The sequence below is a fragment of the Carassius carassius genome, chromosome 22, assembly GCF_963082965.1.
Source record: "Carassius carassius chromosome 22, fCarCar2.1, whole genome shotgun sequence".
NCBI classification, from domain to species: domain Eukaryota; kingdom Metazoa; phylum Chordata; class Actinopteri; order Cypriniformes; family Cyprinidae; genus Carassius; species Carassius carassius.
In genome coordinates, this window is record NC_081776.1 from 24,190,440 (window position 1) to 24,201,070 (window position 10,631).

The window sequence follows — 10,631 nt, forward strand, 5'->3', positions numbered from 1 at the left end:
GACGAGGAGTTACAAACTTTGGAAGCTGTAAGACGAAGGGAGAATCAGAACGAACACGGACTGGTGGTGTAAATGTGGAACATGCCAACCTATGCCGACAGAAACCGAGTGCCTTTGTTGTAATGAATGGGACCGGGTATTTCCATCAATGTCAAGGCTTGATGACAATCAAAATATTTGCGTCACTACCACGGAAGATTTCTCTGCCCTAATACACCCGGCAGTTGTCTTTTTTTCCCATTGTGACAAGATCAACTGGAAGAAACGCCCCATGCCGAGTGAACCTAATGGTCAGCTATCCACCAAGTAAGTGATTTTGTTATAATGATCATTCATAGTTCAATGAAATTGTAGTATAGCCATTGCATACAGTGTGTCACAATAATAACAATAAAGGGGATACACGGATACACAGAGCCCCTATTCACGTAATAGTGTCACTACTAAGGTTATATTACATTAGCATGGCACTGTTACAGTATGGCTAATGTTAGTAATCTCAAAACATAACGGAACACTTACCGCAGCAACAGGTGATCCAATTTGTCCTGTCTTTATTATCAATGGGATGGCTGTATCCTTTAGCACACGTTTCATGGTCCGTGTGGCAACTTGCATTTTTTCAAAATAGTCGTCTACAGTAAAATGTTCAGAGCAAACGAAATACTTCGTGATGGTGTTTACAGGTGTGTTTGGATCTATTTCCAGAGCAAGTAGCCATCGATTCATCAGGTCAGCGTTTGTGGTTGGAATTCTATGAAACATCATAGTAATACCTGGTCTCCCCTGTTTATTGTCGCAGTTATTTACAATACAGCGAACACCCATGATTGTACACTATAAATCTACTATCTAGTAATTGCTGACTCTATTACTCCAACTCTGAGCGAACTCTCTTCTCCTCACCACGGCGCGTCTCGGGTGCTGCGCTAATCACTCCGCCCAAGTAGCCACTCCGCCCAAGTAACGTTAGCTGTGCTCCTACGCCTAGTGAGAATATAGTTCCCAGTATTTATACGATTAAAAATGCTCTCTGTCTCATATAGCCTTGTTATTTGTACACGCTGTGACTATACAGATCACAACATGTAAATAGGAAAATGTTTGCATTATTTTGTCACTTATTGGGATTACTATGCTACCAGTATCCATTTACATCCAGTCTTTGTGCTAAGCTAGGCTAGCGGTGGGTGCGTCAAATAACACTTACAGAACGCACAGAAATGAAAAAGGTATGTATGGACTTATCTAACTCTGGGGGATACTGTGAATAAGCTAAAGTCCCAAAAAGTCGGAGTGTTCCTTTAAAATAGTATTGCTGGTCATAACTGCTTATTTTTTAATAAGTAAATTTAGACATTATCAAACACTTGATTTTTATGTTAAGTCTTTTTATGTTGCATTTAAAAAGGTTCATTATTGTCAAACAAATTAGGAATTTAACTCAATGAAGAAGTTTTAAATTATTTTTACAAAACAAAAATAATAAAAACAGCGTTATGTTGCAACTCTGGTAGAGCGAAATGCAGGGGGATATACATATGAAATATGGTGCCTTATCTGTCTACCAGATAATATTTGTCTATCCTGAATGACAAAATGAATGCAGTGTCTTCAAATCCTGTTATTCCCTGCTATTCAGTGAAAATTGTTTGCAGTGTTTTACAAACAACTGATACATATGCATAAAACAAATGTCTTTCTCGACTAGTGGTGATGGCTGGCGTTGTTCATTGGGCACCGGTCGGACACCGACCAATAAAATGTCTTAATTTGCACCAAAGCCCCACCCCCGGCTCTGCTCTTTCACATCTGCATGTGCACAAGTGAGTTTTGCAACAGGAATACTGCAAAAAGAGTAGCAAAAGTCAGAGCGCTACAATTTAAACTTGTACTGTCAGATCTGAGAGGTTGTAAGTGATGACTTGACATTGTGCAGCGAAACTGAAGTGCAATAGTAAATATGTCATAAACATTTGTGTCCGTCATTTTTTTTGTGTGAATGTCATTCTACACATTTGTAACTATTAATCTATCATTGTGTGTGCAAATTGAAAGATTCAGCTTTTCACAGTTTCGAGTTAAGCTACTGATATACCTCCATAGTTTATGACCAGAACATGACCAGCTAGGGACCAGCTTAAAGGATCACTTCACCCATTTGCATTTAGCTTTGTATTGTTAGAAACCCAGTCATATATTATAATGATCATGGATTTTTCCTTTGTTTTTCCCTGAGATGGGAGAAATAAGGATTTAAGTGTTTTACTTCCTGCTTATTATGACGTAAAAATCGTCATTTTGCGTCATAATAAGCAGGAAGTCAAAATTCATTGAAAAGTGTAGAGACTACAGAGACTAGCTTATTATTATTCCAGGGGATGGGACCCACTCATCCTACAGGCCTATTACAGATCAGTGGGTGGGACTAAACTTACAGAAACGAAAATGAAAATCCGGCATCTGGTTTGGAAGCTATTTAGCTAAGCTAACAAGCGCTTATGGAGTCAGATTTACGAGAATGGCTGGAGGAACAACTCATGATTCGGAAGAAGAGGATTTTCAAAGTCTGTTGCTTGAAACAGATGTTCGTGGCTATCTATACGAGCCACAATATAGCGCAGAGCAGCTGAGGCTGATGGAGGAACAGGAGGCGGCGGCTGCAGCCGAGGCCGGAGACCTGCCTGTTGCGTCCGAGGAGCCCGGGCGTGCTCGAGCTGGTGCGGACTGGTGGTGCCTGTGCTCTCGTTGTGCGCCTACGGACACAGAGCTCGAGTCCGTCTGCTGCAAGAATTTGAAAGATGCCAATTTCTCCTCGAAGAAATGTCTAAGGCAGACAAGGACACGGATGTTTGCGTTGTGAACCATCCTAGTTTCGCCCCGCATATGGACAGAGGCGTCCTGGAGACATATTTCAGAATTCCGAAGGTAAACTGGAAACGCCAGCCGAAGCCTGCAGGGACAAATGGACGTCTAACTGTAAAGTAAGTGTTTCAATTTTATTTATTATTCATTTCGTGAAATGTACACAATTTCTTTAAGCATTATTATCACGAAATGATTCCCGGTTAATAAGTTACGTAACGTAAACTGTAAACTGTTTGTGCAGTACCTTTTTTAATGCACAAAAAGCTTACTGTGGCATTGTTTACTACTGTGGCACGTAAATACCATACATCGCTAACTGTGTCCTCAATGTCTTGTAGACAATATCGCAGCCTAACAGCGTTGTTCTGGAATAGTGGGAGTGGCTTGTGGAGCTGTGCAAATGTGTTGCATTGTGGGAGTTGTGGTTTTACATACAAATGAGCCCTAAAGTTACTTTCTGTAATAACTCGGTCAAAAAGGCACCAAATTCGAAAGTTTTAATAGATTTCGACTACATATATGACCCACTTTCAATGAAGATCAATGTTCCCACGGGTGAAATGCTCCTTTAAACCATCAAAGGACCAGCTAAAACCAGCAAAGGACCAGCTAAAACCAGCATCCCAGCTTCAAACATACCTAACCAGCATATGCTGTTTTTTTTCAACAGGGAGCTAAATCTATAGCAGAAAATTGGTGAAGGCCAGCTCTGTGTATGTTTTGCACACAATAGACTTATTAAACATTCCTGAAACTTTGCCATCAAATTTGGGTAAGCATTATCACCACTGTATCAATTATGATATTATTGTATGGAACCCACAACAATAAAATAAGAAAAAAGGTGAGATTTCAGTGATTTCCACTGAACTAGGAAATGTCCCTGGTTTTCATTTCAGAAATCTGGTCAGCTTTTTATTAATCATCTAAAATTGTTTATTAATGTTAGGAAATGATTAGTTAATAATTAACAAAACACTTTTAAATTAGTTAAAACTGATTGTTATTATAAAGTGTTCTCCAATATTTGCTCAAATTAGTCTCGCCTCTCAATACTAAACTTTAAAAACTACTGTGATGATGATTTTTTTCCTCTCCAAACAGGTTTGGCAACTTTGCTGACAAAATAAAAGTGAATACAGATTGTTTTACATGCAACATTTACACCTGCTTTTTTTATTTGCTCATGTGGGAATTGACTTGTACGTAATGGGTGATCAAGAGCATTTTGAAAACTTTTTTTTTGTAGCCAAATATTTTGAACAAAGGTAGTCTTCAGGTGTGGAGCACAAAGTGACTTCTTGATTAATGTAAGTAAAATGTTAAAATTATGTTATGTTTTACACGGTGCATAATATCAAGTGGAATAAATGTATCACATTCATAGATATTACTCATGCATTGTCTTTCTTAATATTAGGAGAATATCTCACCTTTATGTTCTTTGTGTAATCTTGAGCCAGAATTTCTTCTACATTGGTTTTCCTCTCTGCCTTGTAAGGATAATGGTATAAAAGTAAATGTACAGAGGTGATGTCTAGCCATTTAAAACAAACAAACTGTTTTTTATAATGCACAATATATTTCATTGTTTAATATAATGAGTTACACAACCATATAAGGCTGTTTAGTTACTGTATTTTTTGTGATTGTCTGTCTCTTAACTTGTTTGTCAGTGTTGGAGATCTGTTCAGATCCATCATGGATGAACCACAAACATCTGGAGATAACCGATTTTTTCCAAGACACAGGTACTTTGAGGAACACATTAAATAACCTTTTATGTTAGGAAAAATTTGTATATTGTGCATCAAGTTTAATATTTATTGAAAACAATAAGACCATTAATGCTCCAAATGTGTTTTTCATAAAAATGCCTTTTGAAGTGTATTAAGATGATTATTAGATTATATATAGATCTCATAATTAAGGGTTAAACCTGTTCTGTTTTAGTCCATTTCATCAGAAGAGATCAGAACCAGAGCCCAGCTGTGTGTCTATGAAGAGTGACTGGTCTATGAGTCAGCCAATTAAGTTTAACAGTGGAGATACACTGCCTGATCTCAGGTATAACGTGCTTATAAAAATATGATTATAACATGACATTTGACATTATTATATATTATCACAGTTCAGTTCCAAATTTTTATATAAATAATGAATGAAATTATTACAAAGTGCTCTTTACATACAGTCACTTGCATACAGTCATTTAAAGGGTTAGTTCACTTAAAAATAAAAATTGTCATTAATCCTTAAAGGGGTCATATAATGCTACATGCACTTTTACAAGTTGTTTGAACTGAAATGTGGGTTTGCAGTGTGTGTACACAAACACCCTATAATGATAAAAATCCACCAAGGGTTATTTAAATGTTTTCCCCTTTCTCAAATCGAGCCGTCTGACCGTGTAATAATGAACATAGCAGTAGTCATTTACTCCCAACATCTCGCAGAAGATTAACTTACGTTTGGATCTGAAGCGAATGCACCCTTGATCTACTTAAATGCGTTTATGTCCGCGCGAATCATTCATGTTTCAGCCTCCAGCAGTGAGTATAATGTATTTAAATGAATCATTGCAATCATCGCCTTTCCTAATAATGTGATAATAAGCAAGTTTCACTGTGAATGTGGCTAAAGTAAACAGTCTCTCTGAGAACAGATCAGAAGAGAGGGGCGGGGTCAACAGAGCTCATTAGCATTAATGGAGAATTCCACAAATCAGCGTGTTTTGAAAAGAGCTGTTTTTTACAGGTTAAAAAAAAATGTTTTTTAAACTACCATTGAGAAATTTTAAACAAACTATGTTACAGACTTTTCATTAAGAGCCTAAAGAATCATATAAAATTGTGGAAAATAGGCATTATATGACCCCTTTAAATGCATGAATGTTTAGCCAATAATTATTACATTGTAAAACTGTTTGTGTAAGATGAAGGATAAGGAAGTCATTTACTCCCAAACAAAACAGAGTGCTCTCTGTCTCCACAGTCTAGCATAAGGGGACACACACACACACTGTTCGGACTCTCTCAGATGTAGCTGGCCTCCCTCTTCCAGGTCTATGGGGTGCTTATCTCTCGTCTCTTCCCAATCACGGGAATTAAAGACAGGTGTTAATCATTATTCACTTGACCTACTTATCGCCCCCCATCTGGGCCCCTGGCCTGTGGACCACCATCGATTGATTGCCTAGAAGTTTGTATAGGTCGCTTAACATACGTGACAAAAATGCCATGCTCTGATCAGTGAGAATCTCTTTGGGGATCCCCACTTTGGAGATACCTCAAAACAGTGCGTCTGCCACACTCTTTGCAGAGGTGGTGCACAGCGGCACTGCTTCTGGGTATTGTGTTGCTTAGTCCACCAGAACTAATGCAAAACAATGTCAGCAAGCTGAATGTTCTAATGGCCCAAAGATGTCCATACCAATTCTCTCAAAGGAGACTTCTATCAGTGGTAATGGATGCTATGGCGCTTTAGAAATGGCTGTAGAATTTACCAGCTGAAATTCACAACACACTCGCACACCACCGGCGAATGTTCTCATGAATGCCTGGCCATAAGAATTGGGCCATGAGTCGTTTGGATAAGAGAGTGGTTGGTTAGGCTGGAGAAGCTGTTTGTCGATGGTGCAGACCTGGTCATACGCATTTTTAAGTGTCTCATCATGAGACTGAGATAAGGGGACATAAACTTTGCCCTCACTCTCGTCTCCTCTGAGTCAGCCTAAGAAGTTCCCAAAACCGCATCTCCAGTCTTTTCCACCACTTCTCATTTTCCCAGCCCTATCTCCCAAGAAGCATCCGCACACAAAACACCCAATAACTGTGTAAAAGCTGGCCAATGTGTCTCCAAAATCAGCGGATGCCTAAGGTGGGAATTAACTTTCCTTCTATTTACATTTACATTTAATCATTTAGCAGACGCTTTTATCCAAAGCGACTTACAAATGAGAACAATAGAAGCAGTCAGGTCAACAAGAGAACAACAACAGTGTACAAGTGCCATGACAAGTCTCAGTTAGTCTAGTATAGAACGCATAGGTAGGTTTTTTTTTTTTTTTTTTTTTTTTTAATAAAAAGACAAGAAAAGGAAAAGTGCTAGTGTTAGTTGGTTAAGTGCAGGCGAAAAAGATGAGTCTTTAGCTGTTTCTTGAAAATGAGTAAAGACTCAGCTGTACGAATTGAGATTGGGAGGTCATTCCACCAGCTGGGCACAGTCCAGGAAAAGGTCCTTGAGAGTGATTTTGAACTTCTTTGGGATGGTACCACAAGGCATCGATCACTTGCAGAGCGCAAACTTCTGGAGGGCACATAAGATTTAACCAATGAGTTTAGGTAAGTTGGTGCCGTGCCAGTGGTCGTCTTGTAGGCTAGCATCAGTACCTTGAATTTGATGCGAGCAGCTACTGGTAGCCAGTGTAACCTGATGAGGAGCAGAGTAACGTGAGCTTTTTTTGGCTCATTGAAGACAACCCCTCGCTGCTGCATTCTGGATCAATTGCAGAGGCTTGACAGTACATGCAGGAAGGCCCGCCAGGAGAGCATTACAATAGTCCAGTCTGGAGAGAACAAGAGCTTGGACAAGAAGTTGGGTTGCTTGCTCTGACAGGAAGGGTCTAATCTTCCTAATGTTGTATAAGGCAAACCTGCAGGACCGGGTAGTTGTAGCAATGTGGTCTGTGAAGCTTAACTGATGATCCATCACAACTCCTAGGTTTCTAGCTGTCCTCGAAGGAGTAATGGTTGATGAGCCCAGCTGTATAGAGAAGTTGTGATGAAGCAATGGGTTAACTGGAATCACCAGGAGTTCTGTCTTCGTAAGGTTAAGCTGAAGGTGATGGTCATTCATCCAGCTAGAGATGTCACTCAGACAGGCTGAAATGCGAGCAGCTACCGTCGGGTCATCTGGTTGGAATGAGAGGTAGAGTTGGGTGTCATCAGCGTAGCAGTGATAAGAAAAGCCATGCTTCTGAATGACAGATCCTAATGATGTCATGTAGATTGAGAAGAGAAGTGGTCCAAGTACTGAGCCTTGAGGAACCCCAGTAGCAAGGTGGTGTGACTTTGAAACATCACCCCTCCAAGACACACTGAAGGATCTGTCAGAGAGGTAAGACTTAACCCACAGGAGTGCTGTTCCAGAGATGCCCATCTTTCTGAGGGTGGACAGGAGAATCTGGTGATTAACAGTGTCAAAACCAGCAGAAAGGTCCAGTAAGATGAGTACCGAGGATTTTGAAGCTGCTCTTGCTAGTCGCAGGGCTTCAGTAACCGAGAGCAGAGCAGTCTCAGTTGAGTGGCCACTTTTGAAGCCAGATTGGTTGCTGTCCAGGAGGTTGTTCTGTACAAGGAACATAGAAAACTGGTTGAACACCGCTCGCTCAAGTGTCTTTGCAATGAATGGAAGAAGGGATACCGGTCTGTAGTTTTCAAGAAGCGCTGGATTTAGAGATGGTTTCTTGAGCAGTGGGCTTACCCGAGCCTGCTTGAATGCTGAGGGAAATGTTCCAGAGTGAAGAGAGGAATTGATAACGTGAGTAAGTGAAGGTATGACTGAAGAAGAGATCGCTTGAAGGAGGTGAGTGGGGATCGGATCAAGTGGACAAGTAGTAGGATGATTGGACAGGAGAAGTTCGAAGACGTCCATCTCTGAGAGTGGGGAGAAGGAGGAGAAAGAGTGTGCATCGGTCATTGTGAAGTTGTCCTCAGTCTGCGGTGTGGAGAATTGGCCGCTGATGGATGTTGTCTTATTTGTGAAGAAAACTGCAAAGTCGTCCGCTGTAAGAGTCGATGGAGGAGGTGGTGGCGGCGGATTAAGAAGAGAAGAGAAAGTCTTGAAGAGTGTCCGAGCGTCACAACAGCTGTTCTATGTGTTTACCCCCAAAATAAAAACTAAAGGGTACACCTTTCCTTAAGTAGTGGCCAAGTTGTTGGTGAGTTTGACTCCTAACCCTAAGATTGTGGGTTTGAGTCTGAGGCCAGCAATACCACAACTGAGGTGCCCTTGTGCAACGCAGGGAACCCCCAACTGCACCCCAGGCGCCACAGTATAAATGGCTGCCCACTGCTCCAGATGTGTATTCACTGTGAGTGTGTGTTCACTGCTGTGTGTGTGCACTTTGGATGGCAGAGCACAGCTTCTGAATATGGGTCACAATACTTGGCTGTATGTCACATCACTTTTCACTTTCACTTAATCAGGCTGGGACGAATAGAGTTTACAGCCCGAATACACCCAAGTCTGATATGTACCCCCCTTGATACTCCCAGGTATTGGGTACAGACCGGCTTGGGGGCAGCCGCCGGGGATTCGGGAGCACGGATCAATGCTCCCAACTCCATCATTGGACACTGGTCCAGAAAATGACCTGGATCCCAACATTTCCAGCAGGCTAGCCCAGGTATTCCTACCACCCCAGCGGAGAAAGGAGAAAGGAGGTGATGAAACGGCGACCCCTGCACTCTCTGCTATGCTCCCTTGTGTTCTCGGTCTGTTCCCCTGGAAGACCCCACTTCACTGTGGGGGCATGGGGGTGTGTTACTACATGACCAGTGTGCAGGAATAGGGCAAGAGAGAGATGGAGAGGGCGGAGAAAAAGAGAGGTTATAAAGGGGCTCGCCGACCCCAGGGCATGCCACCATATGGTCTTCAGCCAGCTGGATGGACTGCTTCAGCGTAGTCAGGTGGTGGAACTGCACCCACTCTGCCATCCTCCGTGGTAGCTGAGCGATGAACTGCTCCAGCACCACCAGATTGACCAATCCTTTGACATGGCGTTCCTTCGCCTGCGTTTGGACCAACAGACAGAACCGATCCTCCTGCTCAAGCTTCAAGGTCCATCAGCGCCTTATGTTGAGTTTGGTGAAGCCAGGCGAATGATTTCAGGAGCTCCACAAGCGGTGTTAGTTGAGCTGGCTGCATAGCGGCATGCCCGCTTCCTTGTCTTGGGTTTCAGCACCAGTGTAATACAGTTTACTTAAGATGAAGGGCAAGGAAGTCGGGGTGGTGAGTAAACCTCTTAATTTACTCCCAAAATCACAGAACAAAAAAAATCCCTGCCCGGCTCTCTACCTCCACAGTCTAGCATAAGGACACACACACATGCACTCTGTTCCGACTCTCACTCGGATGCAGCTGGCCTCCCTCTTGTAATGATGATTTTATCAGATGATTTTACCATCACTGCCGTTATCAGAGTCCACAGTATATTCAGCATCTACCTCGTATTCACAATCTCAGCCATATTCTCAAAACTATCATTTTCAATGACTTCATATTCAATATTTTGATCACTGGCAGCTTATTCACCACATTCAGCATCAAATCACAGTAAAATTTATATTTCAATGTGTATAGTATTTGCTCTGCAGTAAAACCATTCAAACCACTTACATTTTTGTTGATTATAATCATTTGTTTTATGCCTTTGGTATTTATGAGTGAAACGTCATGTCACCATTGTGTATCAAACAGTGCCACCTTGAGGAAAAAGGATGCATTGCACATATTGAGTAATTGCAAGAAAAAATACTTACACATTTACATACCATGGATTTCTAGTGACGCTATACACTTTATACAATAAGAAATTTAGAAAACTGGCATTCATTTATATTTTACAATTTTTTTATATCGTTTATAATTAATAAATTGAGGAATACTTAGAAAGTTGATGTCTAACCTGTCTAAAATGAAGGCGGGAGAGGGTAGAGAATCATGTCTCGGGTTGCTAAAGACCCAAGGTATGCATTTAG

General features: G+C 41.3%; 1 pseudogene; it reads left to right on the forward strand.

Annotated features, from left to right (window-relative positions):
• The window catches only part of LOC132099126 (NACHT, LRR and PYD domains-containing protein 3-like), a 476,979-nt pseudogene that overhangs the window by 425,265 nt on the left and 41,083 nt on the right, over positions 1–10,631 (forward strand).